This window comes from Cricetulus griseus, chromosome 3 (assembly GCF_003668045.3).
Source record: "Cricetulus griseus strain 17A/GY chromosome 3, alternate assembly CriGri-PICRH-1.0, whole genome shotgun sequence".
Taxonomy (NCBI): domain Eukaryota; kingdom Metazoa; phylum Chordata; class Mammalia; order Rodentia; family Cricetidae; genus Cricetulus; species Cricetulus griseus.
Genome location: NC_048596.1, coordinates 102,807,322 through 102,833,015, shown reverse-complemented (window position 1 = coordinate 102,833,015; position 25,694 = coordinate 102,807,322). Strand labels below are relative to the sequence as shown.

General features: G+C 42.5%; 1 protein-coding gene and 1 pseudogene across 5 annotated transcripts in view; one reads left to right on the top strand and one right to left on the bottom strand.

The window, feature by feature from the left end:
- Tenm4 (teneurin transmembrane protein 4) overlaps nucleotides 1-25,694 on the top strand; it is a 719,910-nt gene that overhangs the window by 397,551 nt on the left and 296,665 nt on the right. The gene's annotated exons all lie outside the window — the stretch shown is intronic.
- Nucleotides 14,299-14,883, bottom strand: LOC100767601 (annotated as a pseudogene).

The window sequence follows — 25,694 nt, the reverse complement described above, 5'->3', positions numbered from 1 at the left end:
CCTGTCATTGTGGGGAGACTAATGGAATGGGTAAGAATGCTGTAGTTAGTTAGGCAGTGAAAAACTACAGAGATGAGTAAAGTAGAAAGGGGGGAGATTGTGGGCATAAAGCAGGGAACTCAGCGGGAAAGAAGGTGACAATGTAAAAGAAATTGGTTAGTAAAGTGACTTGGGAGGTGACATTTGAACCAAGAATGGTAAGGAGATGAGACAAGAGTATCCGGTTCAGAAACTCTGAGACAGGAGAATGCCTGGTGAGTTGGAGGAAGAGCAAGAAGACCTGACCCATGTGTGAGCAAGGAGCAGAGTAACATGTAAAAATGCCAGAAAAATCACCATCCCTGCTATCTGGAGCACTTGGTGTCTTGGAAACCACCATCCCAGCTAGCTGGAGCATTCGGGTCTTGGAAGTCACCATCTTGGCTAAGTGGAGCACTCAGGGTCTTGGAAGCTGCAATTAAGAATTTGGGCTTTAGGTCTCAGCAGAAGACCTGCATTGCTTTCATTTATGATTCCTTATAGTCCATAATAATTACTTCCAGTCCTGAATGGAGGGCATAATACAAAGAGCAAGAAACCTTCTCCTACACATTTGGCAGATATTGCTAATTGATCACAGCTGTTTCCAATGAACTTGATTTGGCTTAGACATTTTGCTTATCCAGCCTTCCTGAATTCTACCACTAACTTCAGGTGGCACTACAGAGAGCATAGGCTAGTCTGCAGTTCCTACACCTGGGGAAGGATGCTGGGAAATAAGTAGAGGAAAGTTCTCAGTGGGTGCTCTTGTGTTGACATCAAGAATGCTTGCCATCCCATAAATGTAACCTTTCTAGGAAGCCTGAGGAAAGAGAACCACACCAACTTCATTTACCAGCTTTATTGGCAGATTAAACCAAACATTCAGAGGCTTGAATAAATCTCGTTCTTACATCAATCTGGGACAGTGTTCCTGGATGGCACCAACATCTCAGAAGTGTCTATGAAAGAGAAGACAATGAAGAGGAAACCTGCATCCTATCCATCTGGTCAGAGAATAGTCATGATCTGTTCTGGCAAATTCCCTAAGTTAGATCCAGTGCCTTGGGGGCTTAGATACACAGAACTGAGAAATGTAGTCTGTGGCTGAGCAGACCTGAGAAGTCTTGGTTCTGTGCTCTGGATGGAAAAGCACATACATGATAGACAATGAATATACAGCAAACTCGAATTCATGGTCCTTTCCCCTACATCTAATCCAGTGCTTCAGCTCACATTGCCAATGCAGCTTATCCCTTTCCATGTTTTAGAAAAATGTCACTTCTCAAGAATTTAGAGGCCATTTCAGATTAATCAACATGTATTAAGCTCCTACTCTGTGTCAGACAGTGGGGAACTCTGCCTCAGTTTCCTCCTCTAAGTAAAGACTCCCACATTCTCAGGTATTAATTAGGATTAAAGGGGGGTTCCCAGGCATGAAATGGGTGCCTAGTAGCCATCAGCACCCATTTTTTGAGATAGATTTTCTCAGTGTAACCATTGTTGTCCTAGAAGTCACTCTGTTTATCAGGCTAGCCTGAAACGCACAGAGATCTACCTGCCTCTGCCTCCCGAGTGCTGGAATTAAAGGTGTGTGCCACCACCACCCAACTCAACACCCATTTCTTTTGAACTTTTGGGGGGGAAATCCTGGGAGTAAGTAGGATGACTCCTCTTAACCATCCTAACTTGGAAGAGCTTGTATTGTTAAGGACAAGAGACTACTGCCTGCATAGATGGGGCATAGCTGAGTATACAAGGATTAAACATAGAGATGAAGGCTGGAGAGATGGCTCTGAAGTTAAGAGCATTTACTAGTCTTGCAGATGACCCAGATTTATGTCCTAGTACCCATACCAACTCTAGCTCCAAGGCATAAAATGTCCACTGGCTGCTGAGGGCACCTACATGCATGTGGCACACATAAACACTCTCTCTCTCTCTCTCTCTCTCTCTCTCTCTCTCTCTCTCTCATACACACACACACACATTTAAAATAATAATAATGTCTTATGTAGTGACAAAGCTCTTGACATTATGTGAACAGAGTTCAAGTTCATATCCTTCCAATCCCATTTCTCCAGTGGACATGCCATGGCCTGGACCAAGAACCAGCAGTGGTTAGTCATTTTTTATCATCAAGGCTCCACATGGGCACTGTGGCTGCAATCTGTCATGTTTTATAGAAAGATGTGTGGAAGGGAAAACAATCCAGAGGTTCCTTCAAGGAGAAAGGTTGTCCCCTGAAAAGGGGTAACTGAGAGAGAAAAATACAGATTTGGGTCTTCTGAATCAGAGTGACAGTTGGAGTAAAGGGACTTTTTTTTGAAAAGACATTTTTTTAAGATGATATTTAGGATCCCCTTCATTAGGATAGTCTCCTCTTTGTTATGCCTGGTGACTCCATTAAGGACCTAGTGTAATATTCCTCCCAGCCATGGGGAAAACATGGCAGGGGTGCTAGGCTGCCTTCCTGAAGCTGGACAGGGATTGCCAAGCAAGGGCTCAGCTGGTGTTCTATCCAGCAGCTAGTTGGGTGCAGGCAGGGGATTGGCCCCATGTTCCACCCTTGGGAATCCAAGCACATCTGCCAGGACCTCAGAAAGGTCTTCTTGAGAAGGTGACTCATGGAAGTGAGGCAAGCCTGGCCTAGGAGGGCCTTCGTCAGGCTACCAGAGCAGACACCAGACACAGAGTTAAAACCAAGCCCGAGAGCTGGGTCTTGGGACTCAGCAAAACCCATGAACTCTTCCTTAGCAGAACAAAGGTCCCTAAAAAGACAGGGTCAGGATTGTGGCTCTGATGGGGGTTATTTGGGGGCCCAGGGAAAGGTAGAGTTTGAGTGCTGCTCATCTAGGTAGAGACAAGGAACTTTCTCTAAGGAGCAGCGTGGAACAGAATCCACGTGAGGGTTCTTTGGAACTTCTGCTTGTTGAGGCAAGCTTTTTAAAAAGAGGCTATTCCCCAAAAGCTTAATAAGGATGGACAGAAATGGGAACACACTAATTTTCTCTCAAACATTCTATGTGTTTCATCTATTTTTCGCAAACAACCTTCTAGAGATCAGAAAACCAAGAACCAGAGGGAAGGCACTTGTCTGGTTAATGAGGGCAGAGCCTATCTCCCAAGCCACTGTGGACTGGGCCAGGCTAGTGTTTCTAATGGGATTTCTGCCTGTCTTCCCTTGCTTGCTTATCACCTGGTACCCTGGTGGGACACTTCATCACCACAGGATAAGCCAAATGAGGACTTCTACCCCGTCCTATCCCAGTCTCCTCTGAGCACCAGCGCCCCAGTTACTTGCCATATGTACACTGCCAACCCCCTGAAAGGCTTCCGCCTCACTAACTGTGAGTGCTTTCAGAGCAAAGTAAACTCTATGTCCTAGTGATTGACACATAAAAACTATCATATAGAGGTAAGGAGTGGGGACTCCTCCACACCAACTTTGTGTGACTCTGTACCTAACAGCCAGGCTCCTTGGGTTCAGAAACTGACTTCAGAGATCTATAAATTGAAGAATGTGAACCTCAAATGTTGGGACATATCCTTATCACATGGCATTTGCTTCCCTCCTAAGTTCTAGGCATAGCAGCACTTGTTAGCTTTCAAGAAGAGGTGTAAGTTTGTTATCATGTCCCCAGGATCTAGGTGTACAGGGTCAGGCCTAGGAATGATGAAGTACTGAGTTGGGGCCTGTAACTGAGTTAGGCCCAACATGAGTACCCTACATACCTGACAAAGCATTAGTACCAATCCTTCCACCCTGAGAACCTGGGACCTGGAACAGACACCATGAGTGTTCCCTGCTAGATTTGTAGCTGAGAAATGTTCCAGTATTAATAAATGGGTGAGAAGCTTCCTGTAACAAATAAATCAGACAAGCCTTTCTATAGTGAACAGTGCAGTACAAGGTCTCTACTCTAGCAGAGAAAGGCAGGTGATATGCCAATGGCCAAAATATTCAGCCTTGCCATTAACCCAAAAGCACACGACACAGTGAGGTGGTGCCGTGTTCTTAGTGAATTTTCTGGTGTGTCAGGGACCAAAGAACACAGCATCCACAAAGATGTGGCTGCATAGGTACCCTCATGGAACGTGGAAAGAAGGGCCTACTGATCATCTCTATGGAAGGCAAGTTGAAACATATGTTAGGACACTGTAAAATGTAGCCCATCCGTGAGCCTGGTAATTCTGGACCTTGAACTCTATGCCAAGGAACTCACAGGAAATGTGAGCAAGTTTTATATCACCAGATGTTCATGATGTCATTATTTACACACACACACACACACACACAAGAAACCAGCTCCAAATCAAAAAAAAAAAAAAAAAATACAGAAAACAGTAGCGACAGCCTACACATACCAATCTAACAGAATATTAAAGTTACTTAAAATGAGGTCTATCTGCAAAAAGATTCCCATGACTCCAAAATGTTTATCATAAAGAAAGCTAAGCAGAAGTTATAAAGCTATAGCATAGCTATGTTCAAACTCTGTCAAAAATGTGTGTAATGTGTAACAAAATACTAAGGGTAGTGTTACTAATGTTATGTGAATGATGTCATTGCAGTGTGATTTATTTTTTTATTTTTTGAGAACTTTCATTATCTTTATAAAAAAAGTGTACATTTTAAAGAAAGATATAGAGGAGCAGTTTGCTGGCAGCAGAATAGTTAGGACCCATTTGTCTCTGCAATCACCAGGGACCGCCTGCTAAGGAAGCCGGTTAAACTGGGGGCGGCAGAGCCCCTGTGCCGAAATCGCTCTGTCTCTGGAGCATATTTTTTCTTTACTGAGGAAATTGCTTTCCATAAAACCAGCTCTCTGACACCTCCGAGTACCAGGGAACCATGCAAGCCTGCTTTCCTGGGGACATTCTCTAATAGGGAACTCCATCACGTTCCAGCTTGGCGCTTCCAACGAATCCTAGCCAGCCATAAAAATTTTTAGCACCCTGTATGCAAGACTGATTGTGGCGGCCTCATAAAAATCCCATTCACCAACCAAGAGCTGTAGCTCTGAAACTCAGAGTTCCCTGCTGTTTTAAACCCAGTGGCACCACACATTGCTAAGTGACGCCTGCTAGAACTCCACATAGTAAGTCAGGACTGGATCTGGGGCGGAACTAGCAACAACACAGTGGGCCCTTGTGAGGGTTCAGGGTAGAGTGACTGGGGGGTGGAAAGCCATCTTCCAGCTACAGTTTCAGTGGAGTGAGTGGAAAGTAGAGGGTTTGGGAAAGATGGCTAACCTTTAAGAGGTGAAAGGAGATGGAAAGGGAGTTAGAGGAGGAGACAGCATGAGGGCATTGTGCCTTCACCCTTAGCTGCACACTTGGACTCTTTATGGGTCTTAAGATAGAAGAAACACAACATATGCAAAGTATCTCTGTCTTCCAGGAGGCGATTCATTGCCTAAGCGCCTGGTTGAGGTTTTGACAATCCCTCCAGCAGTGGCCAGATGGCCTGTTTACATCAGGAACCCACTTTCTGCATGCAGTCTCAGGAATTGGGTCCTAGCAACTGACATAGACGTTCCACACCACTGGGCAAAAGGAGGCCCGTGTTCAAGCCTCTGTGTTCTGGTTAGTTCTGCCACACTAGGGATGCCCTGCCAAGGCCTTTCTTCCACCTCTGTGCCCATCCCCCACAGTGGGATAGTAGTAAACTGTCTTCCCTGCTTCTCTCATCACCCAGACACCATTCACTCTATTAAATGCTCACACAAAAATAGTTTGGTGCTCCAGTCAATTAAAATCATTTAAAGGTCACTGAGATGTTGCACTGGCCAGCTACTCCAGAGAAACTGTTCCAGTGAGGTGTCTGACTCCACATAAAGTGATTCATGATGGGAAATCTGCTTATGCCACTATGGAAGGTGTAAAACTGAAAGTAAAGGATGGGTTGCAGATTTGAGGCCCAGGAAATGTGGTGTGATAGGCCCAGGATGAAGGCTGACCTTAAGAGAAGTCAGATTTTACTCTAGTAAGGCCTCCAAATGATTGGATGAGGCTCTCCCCTTTGTGAAGAACAGTCTGCTTTACTCAAAGTTTATCTGCTTAAATAGCCATCCATTTTAAAAATCCAGAATAATGTTTGACCAATCCTTTAGGTTCCATGGCCTGCCCAAATGACAAAATTGATCATGATAAGATTAGAGAGAGCACAGTGGTTAAGAGCACTGGTTGCTCTTACAGAGGACCCAGCTTTGATTCAGAGCACCCACATGGCAACTCATAACCATCTGTAACCCCGGTTCCAGGGAATCTGATACTATCTTCTGGTTTCCATAGGCACCGGTCATTCAAGTGGTGCACAGACATACATGCAGAAAAAAACACCCATACACATAAAATAATAAAATTAAGATAGTTTAAACAAAAACTTTTTTTACATTGTAAGAACTTTTGGCTGGGCGGTGGTGACACACCCCTTTGATTCCAGCACTCAGGATGCAGAGGCAGGCGGATCTGTGATTTCGAGACCATCCTGGTCTACAGAGTGAGTTCCAGGACAGGTTCCAAAGATACAGAGAAACTCTGTCTCAAAAAAGCAAAACACACACACACACACACACACACACACACACACACACACACACACACACACACTACAAGAACTGTCCATCATAACTCTCTAAAACATCTACAGTGGCCCCTGCTTCTTTACATTCATAATTCTCTCTAATTCTATACTCTGTAACCAAAGGTAGCAAAGTCTCTCATGCAGGCCTTTGAGGCCCATGCTTTGCAAATAAATGTGATAGATACATATGCCAGGCCTAACACATTCCTTTATGGATCTGGAATACAACTGTCTCTGCCTTAGTTCTCTCACCTGTGAAATAAGAGAAGCCTGCTTGCATCACAAGGCTTGGCGGAAATTAAAGTGCCAGCATCTTAAAGATGTGCCTTGTACAACCCTTGACCTAGTAAGAGACCCTGCCCTGCATTTGTCTTGATGATGAATTGGTCTTGAAGTATTACTCAGAGCCCACACTGAAGATCTGTATGTAATAAGATCCTAGGTTGTGTTTTAGACAATACAACCAAATGCCCCGTTTTTACAGCATTGCGACTGACCATCACCAACGTGAAAGTCTCCAGAGCTTGTTTTGAGTTGCACATCTAATAGAGCAGAAGTGTGGCAGGATCAGGAAGAGATTAAGGCACCATTCTCATGCCTTAAAAAACAAGTACTCCCAAGAGAGGGACCCCTGGCTGTACAGCCCCAGGCTATAATCTGATAGACTGGGCATAGGACAGTGGTTCCCCTATTTCGTTCTTTGTGATGGTAGTGGTAGTAATAATCTCAAATATAATTCTGTCATGGCTACAAAATACTGTATAATTTCAATCCCTTTAGATTTATTCATATTTGTCTTCTGCTATCAAATAACCCAGAGAATATTCTATGTCCTCTTGAGAGAGGTGTGTGTTTAGCAGACATTGAGTAGGGTGTCCTCTGGAACCTGTTAGATTTGGTGGCTGTACAATGTTGGTATAATCTTCTATAACTGTGGTTCGAAACCTGTGGGTCATGACCCCTTTGAAGTCCCATATCAGACATCCTTCGTATCAGTTGTTTACATTAATATTCCTAACAGTAGCAAAATTATAGTTATGAAATAGCAACAAAATCATTTTATGGTTAGGGGATCACCACAACATAAAGGATCACAGCATTAGGCAGGTTGAGAACCACACTATTCTATAGCATGCTAGTGTTCTGTCTAGTTTTTCGATTGAGAGTGAGCGTTTTTATTGTTTTGTTTGGTTGGTTTTTGTTTGTGTTTTTGTCTTTTGTTTTCCTTAAACAGGACTTGGTGGTGGATGTCTGTAATTTCAGCTCCTGAGAAGGCTGAGGCAGAAAGATCAAAGCCTGACTCAGATGTGGCAAAGTGACTTCATTTTTGTCTGTCCTCTCTTTATTTATTTATTTTTATTAAATGTTTTAATTTACTTTACACACCAACTAAAGTTTTCCCTCCCTTCTCTCCTCCTCAGAAAAGAAAAGAGGGTGGGGCTACAGTTCAGGGGTCCAGTATTTACCTAGTATTTGTTAAGCCTGGGTTTAACCCCACAGTACCACTACCATCAAACAAACAAACAAAAAAAGAATTTATATTAGAAGTGCACTCGGCACTGGCACACTTTCTTAATACACTGACCATCTTCTTACTGTGCCTCTTGGTTTCTAGAAATGTCTCTTTCCTGAGTTAGCTTACAGTGGCCACACTGGTTTTGCATGGCTTCTTGTTTGCATGACATCAGGTTTCTCTTCCTTTCCTCTCAGCCTACTTGTCTTTCTCAACATTCTGAGGGACGCCTCCTATAGGAAACTTATCAGACAGTGCCTCCTTTCCGTGGTCGCGTTTAATGTCTATGAGATTAGATTTACATTTGCCACCGTCTTCTTTGCTAATTAGACGTGTCCTGTCTTTCTCATTCCTCTATTCTCACCCCTTTGTGTGTGAAAACTTTTCAGTATTGCATTTAATTCCCTTGTTGGTGTTTAAAACATGGCTGAAGGGTTTATTGTGGTTGCTATGAGGATTACAATACAAATCTTACTTATCACGAGTACTTCAGATTAATACTAATGATTTTGCTAAAACCCAGAACTCTGCTGGGGGGTGGTGCATTTCTTCTTTTTCGGCCTTTTTTCCAATAGTGACTTGCAAATGCCATTGTACTCAATGATAGTTTAGAAATTCTTTAAGAGAATAAATAAGAAAATTCACGTTGACAAGATTGTTTTCATCAACCCATGTTTTCCATTTCTTATGCTTTAACCTTCCTGCCTATAGATTTTAGAACATTCTAGATCTTTTCTCTTATCTAAGAGATTTGATTACTGTATATCATGTCTTTGCTCAGTTTCCAGGACTTTGAAACGGTTATTTTTGTCACTTTTGTCCAACTTTCTAGTTCTTTTTAAGGGGAGGTGCTTTGCCAAGGTCCTTAGCCTTGAAGGCTAGAATCCTCAGCTAGAATCCTCTCTGTAGTTTCTAAACTGTTTTAATATCCACAGTCTCATTTGATTGGGAGAGACAGGTGAGGCAAAATGTTGGTAGTACCATTTCAAAGATAAGAAAAATGAAGGGGGAGGGTGGCTGGGATATTGGTGCAGTAGTTAAGACTAAGAGCCATCCTGTTCTTCCTAAGGAACCAGGTTCAGTTCCCAGCACCCATGTCAGGTGGCTCACAATTACCTGTAACTCCAGCTCCAGAGAACACACACACACACACACACACACACACACACACACACACACACACACACACACACACAATTTAATTAATTACATTTTAAAATAAAATGGATGGATGAAGTGCAGAAAAGTTCAATGACTTTCTATCATTATACAGCTAGAAATTAGCCAGACCAGTACTCCAGGTCAGTTTTCTAACTTTGGGTGTCATTTCTGCTATGCCTAGAGCCCGGGCAGGGCTTTATTGAGCACTAGGAAGGACGTCTCTTAGTTCCAACAAAAGAGCATAGAGTAGGTGGCATATGAAACATATATTGATATATAATGCGTGGGAGACTGACAGGACTTTCCTCAATCTCTGGAGACTTGGTTGTTTATGGGGACTGGATTACAAGCCAATAGCTGCCTTCTTAGGATGCCTTCCCATGACCTTTCCTCGGACAGTGCACAACTGAACAGAGAAAGGGGAGAGCACTTTCTTCCCTTATACAGGCACATGTGTCTTAATGTAACTGTGCACACCTCCTTGTATTGCATTTCCAAACTCCATCATTCTAGATGCTAAACCTTTATTCAATTTAGGAATCTGAGAGGATACACACAGATTTACTCTATAAAGGATCCAGTCCAAAGCTGACCGTCTCTTGTTGCCCAAAGCCTACAACAGCATTGAGTCTCCTTATTCATCAAGAGTCGAGCTTCTGGTCACAGGAACAAAGGATCAATTGTGCCCTTGAACAGAGCATTGCCCCTCTCACCATGAGATGACAGCTGGGAATGGAGGTTCTGTTCTCCTTCAGCTGCCTACGAGGGATGCTGTACCTTGTCCATGAGAGGCCCTGAATTATAATTAACAGCCCTATTTTGACCTGACTGAAAGTTACCAAAGTCACTTTTATCCCAGCAAAGAAAGGTGATATTTCCTTAACATTCAGTGATTCCTAACACCCAAGAGCACAAAATTACTTTTTGTCACCAAACAAGGACTTCCAAAAGCAAACTCTGGAGGTTGGTGAGATTTTCCTGAGTCTCCCAGGAGGAGTCTGAGCTCTGCATTCTTAGTGTAAATGCTGCTGCCTCTGAAACATCCCCAGAGTAGTTGGCAAGGGATAGAGTCTCACAGAGAGAAAGTGCTAGACTTCCCTATGTCAGTGCCATGTCCCTAATGATAGGCTGTCTCATGTTGAACACTTACCATGTACCAAGAACTATATTAAAAGTTTTATTGGGGCTGGAGAGGTCATTTAGAGGGTAAGAGCACTGGCTGCTCTTCCAGAGGACCTGGGTTCAATCCCCAGCACCTGACAGCTCAAAACTGTCTGTAACTCCAGTCCCAGGAGATTAGGCACCATCACACAGACATGTAGCACATAGATAGATAGATAGATAGATAGATAGATAGATAGATAGATAGATAATTAATTAAAAAGAACTTTACTCATAAAATCTTGACTGTTCCCATGCCTTTTCAATTTCTGGTCACACTGGAAAATAATCTGGATTTCCTGTCCTTGTACTACGCCCCTTCCACCAACAACTTTTGCAGAGCCTACCACTCATTCGGGGCTTTCTGGAAACCTATACATGAGTTTAAGCTGTGTGGTGATAATTCACATTATACGTGCCATTGCTACACTTTTTGCCTCTTCACTTGTAGCTGAGCCCTCCACCAGTTCTGCACATGCAGTGAGCTCTGAGCACTCCTAAGGCTGCAGACCTTCCCTTGCAGTTGTTCTACTCCATACACTATTATCATTGCTCTATAGATGCTCTATGACTGGGAGGAAAAGGATTTCTAGCCTACTGTGTCCTAAATCTTAGTGCCTGAGCCCCAGAGCATCCGTACTTGGGACCTTCCCAGCAAGTTTCAAAGCTTGCCTGGATCTAGGCAAGAGAGCACACCTTCCTATCTCTTCTGAGTGTCCTTTCCAGTGAAATTAACTACCCCAAATAGCTTAAAATAACAACCATGTATTTTTTTCATAATTATGTAGGTTGACTAGGTATCTCTCAAAGTCCTACTCCAGGTTATTATGAAGCTATGGGGCTGTGGTAGCAGTGGGTAGGGCTCCCAAAGTGGCTTTGCTCTGCTGAAAGGCTGGAACTTCTCTCTCTCCCTGTGGTCTTCTGACTTGTCTAGCTTGGCTTCCTTTCCTGAGAACTTGATCTCGTGAGTGGAGCATTCCCATAGACAAGAAACAGAAGGGGCTATTTCTCTTAAAGTCTGAACCCAGAACCAGCAATTCATCCCATCTCCTGTATTTGATTGAAAGGATGATAGCAAGGTCAGCCAAGACTCATAGGGAGAAAAATAAGGCCCATCCTCTTATATGGTTGATGGGGATTTGTGGCTATCATTAATTTACTGCCTCCTCTCCCTATTCTTGGGCTGCCTTTTCTCCATGGAATCATTTGTGCAGAGAGGCAGCTGAAGAGCTGAGAAGCCTTCTCAGAATAGTTCTTTGTAGGCTCTGTAGCAGCTTCCCTATGGATCATTTTTGTAGGTTTATCTTCAATCCAGCAAGATAGACCTGTTATCCTCTGGTGTTCAACCAAGGAACCAAAACCCAGAAAGCATAAGGCCACACCCAGCACATGGTCAAGCCAGGATTCAAATGATAACCTATCTAAGTGCAGGACAAAATTTCTTCAGTAGCCCCTCCTTTGGATGTCATCTCATTGGGTCTCAGTTTCTTTTTGAGGGGAGAAAAAGATTAATTTTTCCCAAGGGCCATTCTTAAGCTAATGTGTTACAATATTCCCAACCTGGTAGCTTCCTGAAGAAACACACATTACTACTTCTCTGCATCTGTTAGATGGGACTTAAGCCCCATAGGTTCCATTTGTAAGTATCTGGAAATATTATTATTATTATTATTATTATTATTATTATTATTATTAATCCAAATGGCTCTTAGGAAAGGTCTTACCAGTTCTAGTAGAAAAGCACTAAGTTCTAAAGCCCTTCCCAGACCCATAAATTTCCTTGGAGTATTAGACTGGTTAGCTGCCCCTGGGATATGTCAAGGACAGGAGTTTTCCAGTGCCTGCTTAAAAGCGTTCCATAGCTCCTCCCATTGCCCTCAGGAGAAAACCCAAGCTCTTCACACAGCAGACTAGTTATGAGATTGGAGACCTATCTGCTTCAGGCTCATCTCATCCTACCATCCTGAGATGCTTCAAGCTTCCTGCAGGATGCTGTGTGTGCCATTGTCTCTTGATTAACTCTTAGTCATTCTTGGAGACACTGTGCATCTATCACAAAGGTGGGGACACCTACCACCTCTCTTCTTCCACAGTACCTTGAAATGTCTTTGTCACGTGGCTGCTTCATTTATATCTCTCTCCTAAAATCATGGTGAACTGTCTAAAGAGAAGAATTATGCCTTTTTCTTTATTGTAACACCAAATTCCTGCCCCAATAGTGACTTACACAAAGCAGGCATCCCAAAAGTCATTGACATGAACCCAGGTCACAACATTAGGGCAAGTCTCTATTTGTCTTATTTACCACAAAATTCCCAGTGCATAGCACATGTCAGGAACTCCACAAATCTTTGCCAGTCTTGCTGAAATGAGCCTTCTCATTCATTGCCTTATGTCTGTCTAAGTCTTTCCTATTCATCAAATGACTCTAAGTGTTCTCTCTTCTCCAGACTTCTATTCTGGCTATCCTTTAGTGCCCATTCTATCTGATACATGATTGTGACAACGGGAATGACATATAAAATTACCATTTTCTGATAATGAATGAAAGGCAAAAGCAGCAATGGTTTCCAGTGAGAAAACAGCATGGATCACATGTGTGACTATCCCAGCTTAAGCCTAGGGTATTTATGAAGCACCAGTGAGGAAGACATCAAGCAAAACATGTCCATCCTATCCGTGGAGGTGCAGATGCTGGCATGTTCGGAATTGAAAACTGGTTGACTAGAGAGAAAGGAATCCCAAAATAAAAACCCTATTGAGCATCCGCATGCCTGGACTCACACAAGGCTGAGAGACAATGAACCATCTGGAATAGCAAGGCCTTGTTTGGATGCTGTAGACTTCAGGGAAAACTTCAGAAAGGTCATCTGTTAGGCTTAACCTAGTCAGGGAGTGAAAACTACTTTGGGCTTGTTCTCATGGAGTTTAGACTAAGCTTTGACATGATGACACTAATCTACCTAGAAATTCCTTTCCCACCTTAACAAAACTCAACACACTTCCAAGGGAGACAGCAAATCCCAGAGCATAGATGTCACAGAGCTCATGGCACGCAATGGACAGTGGAAACAGTACAGTTTGATGTCAGGGCACTCATAACACACAGTGGACAGCAGAAACAACTTGAAGTGTAAAGGAGGACACAGGGTCCATAACTAAGAAAAGCACAGCCATCCAAACATGAGGGAACAAAGAGAAAATCTCCTTGAAGAAATAAACCAAATGAAAATTCTTGAATTGAAAAATGTATCTGAAATGAAAATTTTCAGTGATGAATATATTCATTATTTATAACTTGTCTAAGAAAAGATCCAAGCACTTGTAGACAGGGCTATGAAAACTATCTAAATTCAAGAAGAGGTAGATAGATGGAGAGAGGGAAGGAGGAAGGGAGAAGAAGAGGAAGAGAGAGAGATTCTGATAAACTGAAGAGATCTTCAATAACTTGTAGTTGAATACTACTTAGTATAACATGAAATTAGAATGCTTTGCAAGGAGATATATGTAAATAATAGGTGATAATTCCCCAAATTTAATATAAACTAAACTCACATATTTGGGAAACTCAGGAAATCTCAAGAACAAACATAACACTATAATAAAAAAAAATCACTGAAAATAAGCACAAAATCTTGAGGATACAAATTGTCCTTTTCCTATGAACCACTTTCTCTTTCTGTAGTTGGCCATATTTCTACAGACCTCCCCCCCTCCTTTCTTTCTCTTCAGCTCCACTTTGATTCTTCCTAGCCCAGAGCTCTGTTTCATTGCCCTTACAAGATTTTGAATTTTGGTGGCTGGAAATCAATTTTTTTTCCAAAGCTATTTTTTTTAATAACAGTAAGATCCAGGGTTAGTTTTTATAGCCACAGCTGGCCCTTCTGCCTCTGGCACGTCCGAACTTCCAGCCCTTGGACGGACATAGGGTTTGGTATGGCTGTGTGGTGTTCCTGGGGCCTTGCCAAAATGCCGGTATACCTCTCGGCCCTTCCAAGGACCAAGCAAGAGCACAGTGCCACGGCCCTTGGGAGACTCCAGAGCTAACGGGTCAAACGTGAGGATCTTGCCTCCAGCCTTCAGGATGCGACTTCGAGCCCCGCTGCTCACCCACAGTGCACACACCTTCAGTTTGGGCACTTCGAGAATCCGCACATCATCTGTGACAGTCCCCACAACCACAGCTGTCTTGTTCTCTCAGCCAGGAAGCTTCATTTTTCATATCATCCGGGACAGGGACAGAGGTGGCCGGTTAGTGCAACTCATAAACAACCTTTTCAGCACAACCTGATTGAAGGTGGAGTTGGTTCTTCTGGCCAGAAACCTGTACAGCTTGACTAGCAGCCGCAGGTAGATGTCCTGGCTCTTAGGCTCCTTGCACCGAACCTTTCGGTCCTTGTTGTGTCGAATGTCAACACTCATGATGGCACCTCCTGCTCTGGAAATCAATTTTTTAAATTACATTTAGTTTTAATTTGAGGTACATGTCCCACAGTGTACATGTGGAGATCAGATCTCTCCTCATATCATGTAGATCCTGGAGATAAAACTGAGGCCCTCAGACTTGGTGGCACATTGCAATATCTTGCCAATAGTAGTTAGTCAATAAGCAAATTGAATTAATGAGGGAAGTATACAAATGAATAACCATAAGAATAGCACAAGTTAGTTATAAAGTCTTGGTCATCTAAGAGAACAATTTACAAGAAATTGTTAGAAATTGAAGACCCAGGTCTTCGTACAATTTCAAAATAACCATCACCTTCCAGAATAATATTACTTAAATCCACAATTTATTGAGTGCTTGCTGGATGGCTGGCATTGTGGCAAACCATTAATAAACACCCAATTAAAGTCATCCTGGGAAAACCAAAGGGCAAAGAGTTAAGTAAATTGCCTCAGGTCACACAGGTAATAAGTGGTTTTTCTAGACTGTTCTCTCAGAATTGATTTAAAGTTTTTTTTTAACTACTGTTTCTATTCTCTACTGCAGCTAACTCATCAGATATTTCCATGCTTCTTGTGTCTGCTTGTTTTACTCCTTTAGTCTATCTTGTGTTTCCCACATCTATCTGGTGAAGTCCATTTCTCACTCTAGATCCACACCAAATATTATCTTTGGAGGAAAAATCCATTCACATACAACCATGAACACAGAAAACATGACTATGCTCAGTGCTCGCACTGTTATAAGCAATAAGAATACCAATGAGAGTCAGATGTTTTCCACCCTAAAGAAATGCACAGTGCAAAGAGCCCCGTGAAAAATGGGATCATTGTATGAGAGAAGGTAGCAGTGTGGATTTGGAAGGTCCTGAACCAGCTTGCAAGGATCGCAGAGCACAGCCTAGAAGAAGTCATACCTGAGATGAGTCTAAAGGAATGAACACTGGCCAAAGTCTAATGTATCCATGGGAAAAGAAATTCTTTGTGCCTTCAGAAGAGGACCTGGGCAGAGACCCAGGGTCCGTGGGGTGTTGAGAAGCCATCTCAGAAACTTCTCATTCTCTCAGCATCTGTGCCTAGCAGAAGTCCAAGGTAACTGAATCCTGCTCTCTCCACAGCCTGGGGAATTCAATTCCTTTCAGATAGATCTACCTTTAAAGTGAAAAGTTAATAGCTCACAATTTTTCAAATTTAGAGGAAATCCATAGTTGTCCCTGCTTTATAGCTCAGTATTATTGGATAATCAAACACGACTATTTTCTTAAAATAGAACGGGTTTCCCTTGCCCCATTCCAGGCTCTTCCTGGCTACCTCCACAAGCAGTGGAGGCAGGAGGTGCTTACCAGGGTCCAGGCCCAGGTTGCTCTTTTTATTCCAGACTGTCTAATTGGCCCTTGCAGACAGAGGTTAATTTCCCACCGTGAATTCCCAAAGTAGCCCTGCTCCTGCGGGGAAACCAGGGAAGAAATTGCTTCCAGGTGCCACCTGGCCTCCTCTATGGCTGTGTGGGAAGCCTTGTGAAACCTGACAAGGAGCAAAGGCTTGGGAAGCCAAACCAGGGTTTGAAGTGAGCCATTTGCTAGACAGGGCCCTCAAGGTGCAATAGCATAAGCTCCAGCCTTCAGCTTACTCATCTGTAAATGAGGCTAATAGCAAGCTCTCTGTTAACCATGGGAGGTCACTTGGCACAACATGTGCATGAACAAGCACCCATCAAATGCTCAAATGCTCTTGCCTCTCGGGTACTCTGTGCAATCCGGCCCCATCTGCTTCTTTCTTTCTCAGGGGGTTTTCTCTAGAAGACCTGTGGGGAACCTACCTCCTAAATATGTCCTCTCTATCAACAAGAGACAAGAACAAATTCTTCTTTAAAGAGAATGTAAAGGTCAACTGGGGGACAGAGACATTCCACAACTCTACTTTTAGATATTCTATGGGTGTTTCTTAGAAAGACTCCATTGGCATTTTGGGAAGAAATTTTTTATATCATTCATAGTAGCAGGGTATTAAGTGCTAGCAGTAGGCACCTTAGTCACTGTGACAACCCAGAAAGACCTGTACACAGCTGTAGCCACTCTCAGTGAACACAGGCACCTCAAACCCACCTCAAAAATCATCTCCATGAGACACGGGCAGACTGACTTCATCTGTGCAGTGTTACCCCTTGTGTCCTAAAAGTGTCCCATACAGCAAGTATTTTAGATTCAGGTCACTACGGCTACCATGTATTTATTTTTAATATTGATTTTTCTAAGTATGCAAATAGTGTGTGGTGTATGAAAAAAGTCAAATAATGGGAAAGCATGACAAGTAGATGGAGGGTCCCCACAAAACTCTCCAGCATTAACATTTAAATATTTATGCCATTTTTCTTATAAAAAGTCATGAAGTCACACAGCTAAAAATTCAAATAGTGCTGATGGGTATACAATGAAAAGCAAAGGCACTGGCATCCACCTCAACCTGTCACTCACAGCTTTATGTATGTCTTTCTAGAAATCTCTATGCCAAGCTCATGCATCTATACCTTTCTCCAACACTAACGGAATCCTGTACTCAGTTGTTCAGTAGCTTGTGTTTGTGGGGCTGTGCAATATACTGAGTCTCACTTCCTAACAACATGCTGAGGTTGTCTTTATTAAAACAAAACACTTCCAGTGTATTCCACAGACTACAAGGCCCTGGCTATGCTCATGTCTTTACTGTTGTGGATGGCACTGCCATAATATTGTCAATAAGAATAGAAAATAAACTTGAACACAGGTGGGGGCATGCTTGAGTGGTGATCCCAAGCCACACAAGAGACTAGAGACACTTGAGACTAAACCAGGAAGCCTGGATCCCAGGCCGAGCTCAGGCACGGAGCAGTTCTCTCTGCATCACAAATCTCCAGGGTGGCACCAAAGACTCTTAAACCTCTCACATATCTGTAAGTCTAAAAGTTTAAAAGTTAGGACGTGGTCCTGTGAGCCAGTGAAAGAGGATGTGCAGAACTGTCTTATAAACCACATTCTTAAGCACTGTGGCTTCGGAGAGGGCTGGTTTCTGAGAGGCTGTGTTGGGCAGGAGTGGGGAAACCCCAGTGATGTTGAGCAAAGGAGTGTGATTGCTGTTGAATGTGAAGACAAAGGTTCACATTGCTCTTAATGTGTGTGAGAGACAGAAATGTATTTGACTGTCAGTATTAAACAAAACATAACAAGCAAAGCACAGTTACTGCCAGAGGAGGGTGTGTGAGTCTCTGCCTCTGGGCACATCAAATAAGGCTAAAAATCTGCCTAGGGACAGAAGATGAGGCCAAACATGTCAGTAGGCTCTTCCCCATGTCCTGTGATTCTTGCAGTCTTTAAATGTTAAGTGCTGACCAAAAGCTAACCTTTGCTTAATGTTAATAGAATCCATCGACTCTTGACACAGGTGATTAATATTCTAATGAGGAGAACTGTTACTAAATGCCACTGAACTGATATGCTCTTTGTCTTTCATAGAGCTAATTTATTAATAAACAATGGGCAGATTTTCTTTCTGCACAATTTCATGTTATTCAGGCCTATATTTTTAAGGTTATGTGGATATAGCTGAAGTGTGGAATGGCTGGTCCTCAGCCTTAGTTGTGTAGACCTAACACAAAAATCAAATTCCAAGGAGAACCATGAAGATCAGGGTATAGCTGACATTGAGGCTGTTCATTAGGAATTATCACACATATCTCAGCCCTCAAATGAGGCTCTGTGAGTCCTTTGAGTAGGTTCTGGGGGCTGAGGAGATGACTCAATTGCTGCAGAAGCCTGAGGACCTGAATCTGAATCCCCAACACACATGGCAGTGTATGTCTGTAATGCCACCACAGAGGGGGGACAGAACCAGGAGGATCCTGTAGCTCACTGGTCACCAGCTAAGCTCAGTCAGGCAGCTTCCGGTTCAGTGAGAATGGAGCTGAGCAGAGTTAAAGCAGGATATCTGATGTCTTCCTCTAGCCTCTGCATGTATGCATGTGTGCACACAATATGACACACACACACACACACACACACACACACACAGAGAGAGAGAGAGAGAGAGAGAGAGAGAGAGAGAGAGAGAGAGAGAGAGAGAGAGAGAGACCTTCATTTAAAGGGCTGAAAAGGTAGCTGGGCAGATAAGAGTGCTTGTTGCTCTTCTAAAAGACCTAAGTTTGATTCTCAGCGCACCCATATTGGGTGACTCAAAACTTCCTCTAACTCTAACTCCATGTCATCTGACACCCTCTTCTGCCCTTTGTGGACACCTGCAAATACATGTGCACATGCATACACAGAAACAAATTAAAAATTAATATTTATTAAAAGTTACTCACCACTTAATTACTGTGGCCTTTCCTCTATGTATAATTTTCACATATTATGTATTAAGTTTCCTTGTACTTTTACTGTGTGGAACATTTATTATTTTAAAGTTTCTGGGGACCAGAATTCCTGATCATCTTAGATTCTAGCCAAACTTAGGTCTCAGCCGGGCTTGCAGTCATCCAAAGATTTGACTGGAATTGGAGCAATCCACTTTCAAGATGGCACACTCACTGTTGGAGGACTGAGGCTGGCTACCGGCACATGGCTTCAGGTCCTTCCTCACCACACATGCCTCTTCACAGCTCTTTAAGCGTCTTCACAACATGGCTGGTTTCCCCATGACAAGTGACTTGAGGCTTGGGAATGATCCGTATTTCCAGTGTTGGGATCACAAGTCAGCTCAACTGTGAATTATACAAGAGACTGAACATAAAAGTGGAAGCCAACAGATGGCCTTCACATGGGATCCCTTAGAATGGAGGGAGGTAAAAGTGAAGGCCTTCGTGAAACCCAGACCTGACCTCACTTCCTGACCCTATATAGTTGAGTTTTCTGAGGCAAAGAACATGACTCATCATATCCCAACTTCATAATTTTTCAGATAGAAATGACAGTACCTAACCCTCAGAGTTGTGGTCGTTATATGTGATAAACCCAGTGAAGTGGCACAACCCTATAATCCCAGGTACCTGGAAGGCTGAGATGTGAAAAATCCAGGTTCAAGGACACCATGGGCAACTTAACAAGGCCCTATTTTTAAAAAGTAAAATAAAAGGATGGGTAGAGAAGGGACTAGGGATATAGTTCTGAAGTACAGGGCATGCTTAGCATATACAAGACCCTTGGTGTCCACTCCCAACACTTAGAAAAAAATTAGATGAGATCGAATGTTAAAAGTGCTTCAGTGCCCTACAACTTAGAAAGCAGTGTCTACAGGTACCTACGATGTTTATTTCTTTCAGAAACTTTACATTGAACATTTTTTAGATTTGGCAGATAGCCTATCTCAAAAAAAGGTGGGGTTTGCATTTGACTTGCTGTCTGCTCAGACAGTTGAAGAAGAACATGTATACACTGATACCTATAAAGCATACTGAGCTCAATGCACAGCCTGGTGATACCGGACCACAGGTCCATCCATCCCTGTAGCTACCACACAGACCAAAACATGAAAGATTGTCAACAAACTCTCATGGATCCCCTCATGCACCCCCTTGCCCTCAGCACCCCAAGCACTCTTATACCTGGATAACAACTCCACAGTTTGTACATTGCTTTTGTGAAGCAGCTGAATTCATGGAAGTAGATCTTAAGGCAGGTGTTCTTGTGTCTGGCTCCTTTCACTTGCCACAAATGTGGGAAATGCTCATACTCATTGCTGTGGAGCTTCACCGGTAGGAATCATGATGATTTATTTATGGATTATTTCTAGAACACTATGAAAAAAACTGCCTTGAACATCATGATTATTCTATCATCGTCACCACAGGCCACATATAAAAGTGCCCTACTGGAAGGCAATATGATTGACAAGGGAATAATATGATTGAGAAGAAGAAACAATGAAACCATAGCTGTTTCAGTTGCTGTAATTAGTCTAGAAGTTATTAGACTTTTTGTCAAGCAGGTGTTAACCACATATCTAAACTTCACAGACTCCATTTGAGGAAACAATTATCTCCAGTTGATTATCTAGGAGACTGGATTCAGGTTAAGGGGTCTGGTTAAGTCAGATTGGTCCATGTGGTTTCAGAATCCTGCCCCAGAAGTCAGAAAATGTAGCCCTATAACTGTCATTCACTTAAAACATGACAGGTCCCCATGGAATCTTCCCAAGCCATACCTCTGGAAACCAGGATGACCCTGCTTATAATCACAGAGGTGACACAGAAGAATAAAATATAAAAAATCACCTAGTTCTATGTTTGGAGAATAGCATGTGTTCAATTAACATATGTTATCTGCCTTATGAAAAATTAAAAACCTTTCATGCTAGAGACATTTTGGGTGATCTTAAAGAATAACATTTAGGGCTGGAGAGATGGTTCAGAGATTAGGAGCATTGGCTGTTCTTGAGCTCCCAGGTTCAATTCCCAGCATCCACATGGCATCTCACAACTGTCTCTAACTCTAGTTCTAGGGGATCCAGCATCCTGACACACACATACATGTAGGCAAAACAATAATACACATAAAATGAAAATAAATAAAGCTTTAAAAAATAACATAATCATCTCAATAGATGCCAAAACTCTGTTGACAATTTTGAACCTTGAGCAAATCAGCCTTGGGGGACAATTAGATGTTTCCATTGCCAGAGGAGCCTGCCTTTTAAGCTTAATGATTTGAGTTCAGTCCTCAGAACCCACAAGGTAGAAGGAGAGAACCAACTCCCACAAAGTTGTCCTCTGATTCCACACATATGGAGACTGAACCCAGAGTATGGAGAATATGAGAGAAGGTCTCTACTATAGAGCTACATCCTCAGCCCATACTAATGGATTTCCATTTTTAAATTAGCAAAGTTTTAATTTTTAAATTAACACAATAGGAGTCATTATTTTTATCTTCACATACTCCTATCTTGTATTTAATTCATATTCACCCACCGTTACCACCCCAAGTACTTTAACATCATGTATGTGTGTGTCAACACACACACACACACACACACACACACACACACACACACACACACACACACACACACACGAGAATGCAAAGTATTGTCTTTGTGAATCTGGTATTTCCCCCTTAACATAGGAACTACATGGAGCAGTTTCTGTACATTCATTCTTCTGATCTGTATGTAGGGGGGAGCTTTCTATCTTTGGGGGCTTTCTTCAGTGTTTTGAAGTTTGGACTGTAGAGGCCTCTCACCTCTGCTGTGATTCTTCTTAAACATCTTTTCCTCTGTTGTGAATGGAACTGTTTTCAGCTTTTAAAAAACTTTTTAAATCTTTAATTACTACTCATATTTACATATCCATCCCCCATTCCCTCACCCTTCCATCCTCCATGTTCCCCACCAACGCACCCCCAACTCCTCCCCAGGGATAGTGAGGCCCACCACAGGAGACCTTCAAAGTCCATCATACCATATGGGGGAGGGCCTAGGTCCTCCTTGCTGTATCTGGGTGGCAGTAGTATCCCTCCATAGGGAATGGGCTCCCAAAGTCCATTTGTGCTCTAGGGTTAAAGACTGGCTCCACTGTTAGAGGTCCCATATACTGTCTTGGCCTCCTAGCTGGCACCCACATTCAGAGAGCTTGGTTCGGTCCAATGCTGTTTCCCCAGCTTTATGACTAGGGTCTCCATGCTATCAGTAGGCCAGCTCCACTGTTTCTTCAGGTTTCTCCAGCCCCGTCTTGGCTGCTTTGCTCACCCCTCCTCCCTCTCCACAACTGGATTCCAGTATTATGGTTCAGTGCTTAGCTGTGGGTGCCTGTTTCTGCTTCGAACAGCTGGATGAAGGCTCTAGGAATGTTAACCAAGGTAGGCATCAATCTCATTATAGGGGAGGGACATCAATGGCATCCTCTCCACCACTGCCTGGTCCCTCGAAGAAGGGGATGGGGACAAGAACCCCTGACCAAAGTAGGAGCTGGGGGGGGAGGTAGAGAGGAAGGAGGTGAGAAGGGAAGAAGGGGAAGGGGGAGGAGAACAAGAGGGCTGAGACAGGGGAGGAATAGAGGAGGACAAGAAAGGAGATGCCTTGATAAAGGGAGACAGTACAGATTTGGAGAGAGGTCTAGCACAGGGAAAATGTTAGGAGATTCACAGGGATGTTTTCAGGTTTCTATATGCTGATTTGGGGCCTGCTGTTTTGCTGAATTTATGGTGAAGTCTTTAGAGCAGTTATTTCTCAACCTGTGGGTCACGATCCCTTTGGCAGGTCAAATGACTCTTTCACAGGGGTTGCATATCAGATATTTACATTATAATTCATAACAGCAAAATTACAGTTATGAAGAAGCAAAGAAAATAATTTAATGGTTGGGGGAGGGGCCACCACACCCTGAAGAACTGTACTACAGGGTCGCAGCATTAGGGAGGTTGAGAACCACTGCTTTAGACTCTTTTAACTGTGGGAAAATATTGTCTGCAAATGAGGATAATTTGGCTTTTCTTTTCCTCTTTGCATCCCTCTTATTTCTTTCTTTTGCCTTATTGTGGCTTGGAATTTAGGTGCTCTGTGGAATAAGAATAAAGACAGTGAACACCCTGCTCTCATTCTTGCTTTTAGAGCAAATGCCTCCAGTTTCCCACCACTTAGGATGATGTTGGCTACATTAAGACAGTTCTATTTTTCAATTTCCCTTTTTAAAAAGGTTTTTTGTTACTACATTGTGCATCAGCATACATGTGACAGCACACATATGGAGGTCAAAGAACAGTCTTGTGCAATCTGTTCTCTCCTTCCGACTTGACATGGGAACCAGGGACTGAACAAAGGTTGCCAGGCTCAGACAGCAAGTCCCTTAGCTTCAGGAGCTATCTCACTCTTCCCCAGATCCCTGATTTCCTCAAGGCTTTTCTTATGGGGATACAGAACTTTGTCAAAGATTGTCTTGGCATTTGTTAAGATGTTGATGTGACCTCTGTCCCTGAGTCTGTATATGTGCTATATTGTATCTTCTTTCAACTCTGTAATAGCACTGACTTGGCCACAATGTGTGACATTCTTCATTTTATTTTATTTTTCATTTTACATATTAACCATAGTTTTCCTTCCTTCCAATGTGCTGTTGAACTCATTTTGTGAATTCATTGTTGCAAATTTTTGCACCATGAAATTGGTCCATAGTGCTTTGCTGTTGTTGTACCCTGTCTGGTTTTTGTCCCAGGATAATACTGGTTTTGTAGAGTATGTTTAGTAGCACCCATCCCACCCTTTTAGGTGGGATAATTTGAGGAGCACTGGTACTAATTATTGCTCAAAGTTTCATAGAATTTGGTAGTCTTTCTAGCCCTGGGCTTTTCTATATTGGAAGATTCTTTGTAATTTAATTATTTTATTTTTGAAATAGGTTCTTGGTCACGTGTAGCCCAAGCTGACTTTGAACTCACTACTTAGCCTAGGCTGGTCTTGAATTCCTGATTCTCTTGCCTCCTAAATTCTGGGATTATAGACATGAGCCATCATACATTTTTTATGTGGTGCTGGGGATCAAATCCAAGGCTTTGTACATGCTAGACAAGCACTCTGCTGACTGAGGTAGGACCTCAGGCTGTTGCTGGAAAACTCTTTAACACTGCTTCAATCTCATTACTTATTATGGATCTATTTGAATTGTTTATAACTTCTCGATTTAATTTTGGTATGCTATTTGTGTCTTGGAATTTATCCATTTTTTCGTTTCCAGGTTTTTTAAAATATAGTTTTCTAAAGAATTCTCTAAGAACACTCTGGATTCCATTAGCATATGCTGTAACACACCCTGTTTCATTTCCAGTTTTATTGATTTGAGTCCTCTTTCTTTTGGTTAGACCAAGGGTAGACCAGGACCTTCACTCAGTAACCTGATCTTTCAATAACATTCCCCAGTTCTGCTAGAGTTTGTCAATCGTGTTTATCTTTTCAAAGAACTGGCTCATTGTTTCATTGACTCTTTGTATTGTTTCTTAGTCCCATTTTATTAATATCTTCCTTGATCTCATCACTTTTTAGATAATTAATGATTACTATTAAGTAAGTAAAAGTTAGTGGAAGGCAAGTATTGAAGTATAAGACAGACTCTGATAACTGAGATGCATACTAAGTTACTGATAAGCAAGAAAGATGGACAGAGGGATGTTTCTCATCCTGGGGAAGACCTAATGGGCTAGCATGAGATTGCATCACACTTCTCAGAATCCTACACTGTAGGAGTCATTTATTTCTAGAATTTTCCATTTATATCTTCAAGCAATGGTTGAGCATAGGTAATTAATTGAGGCCACAGAGAAATGAAACCGTGACTAATGGGGAATGAGTGCCAGTCATGACCATAGTGGCAGTGTTAGTGGTAACAACAACATCAGTATGTTGATATGTTTGAACGAAGAATATTTCTTTCTCTTATTTCTTTAAAAATAATTTTTCTGGCAGCCAGGGCCTACTGAGATGAGAATAGGTTGTCTGTAAAGGAACAGTGAGTTTCTTGTCATGTCAGCAGTGACATTATGAGATTCAGGATTTGGGTTTGGGATGTGTGGCTGCACAGATTACAATAAGGGATTGAGCTGTCCTTCATTTGGCAAGTTGAATCCATCAGTGAGACTCTGGATTCTAAGAACCAAATATAATTCTCACCTCTTCATCTCAGGAGAGGAACTGTGTACAAAAAAAAGTCCTTCCAATAAATCTTAAGGTTACCTAACCTCTCACTCAGAAAAGGGAAACTAAAATTTACTGAGTATGGTGGTTGGAATAGGAATGGCTGTCATAGACTCATGAGTGTGAATGTTTGGCCCATAGGAGCGGCACTGTTAGGAG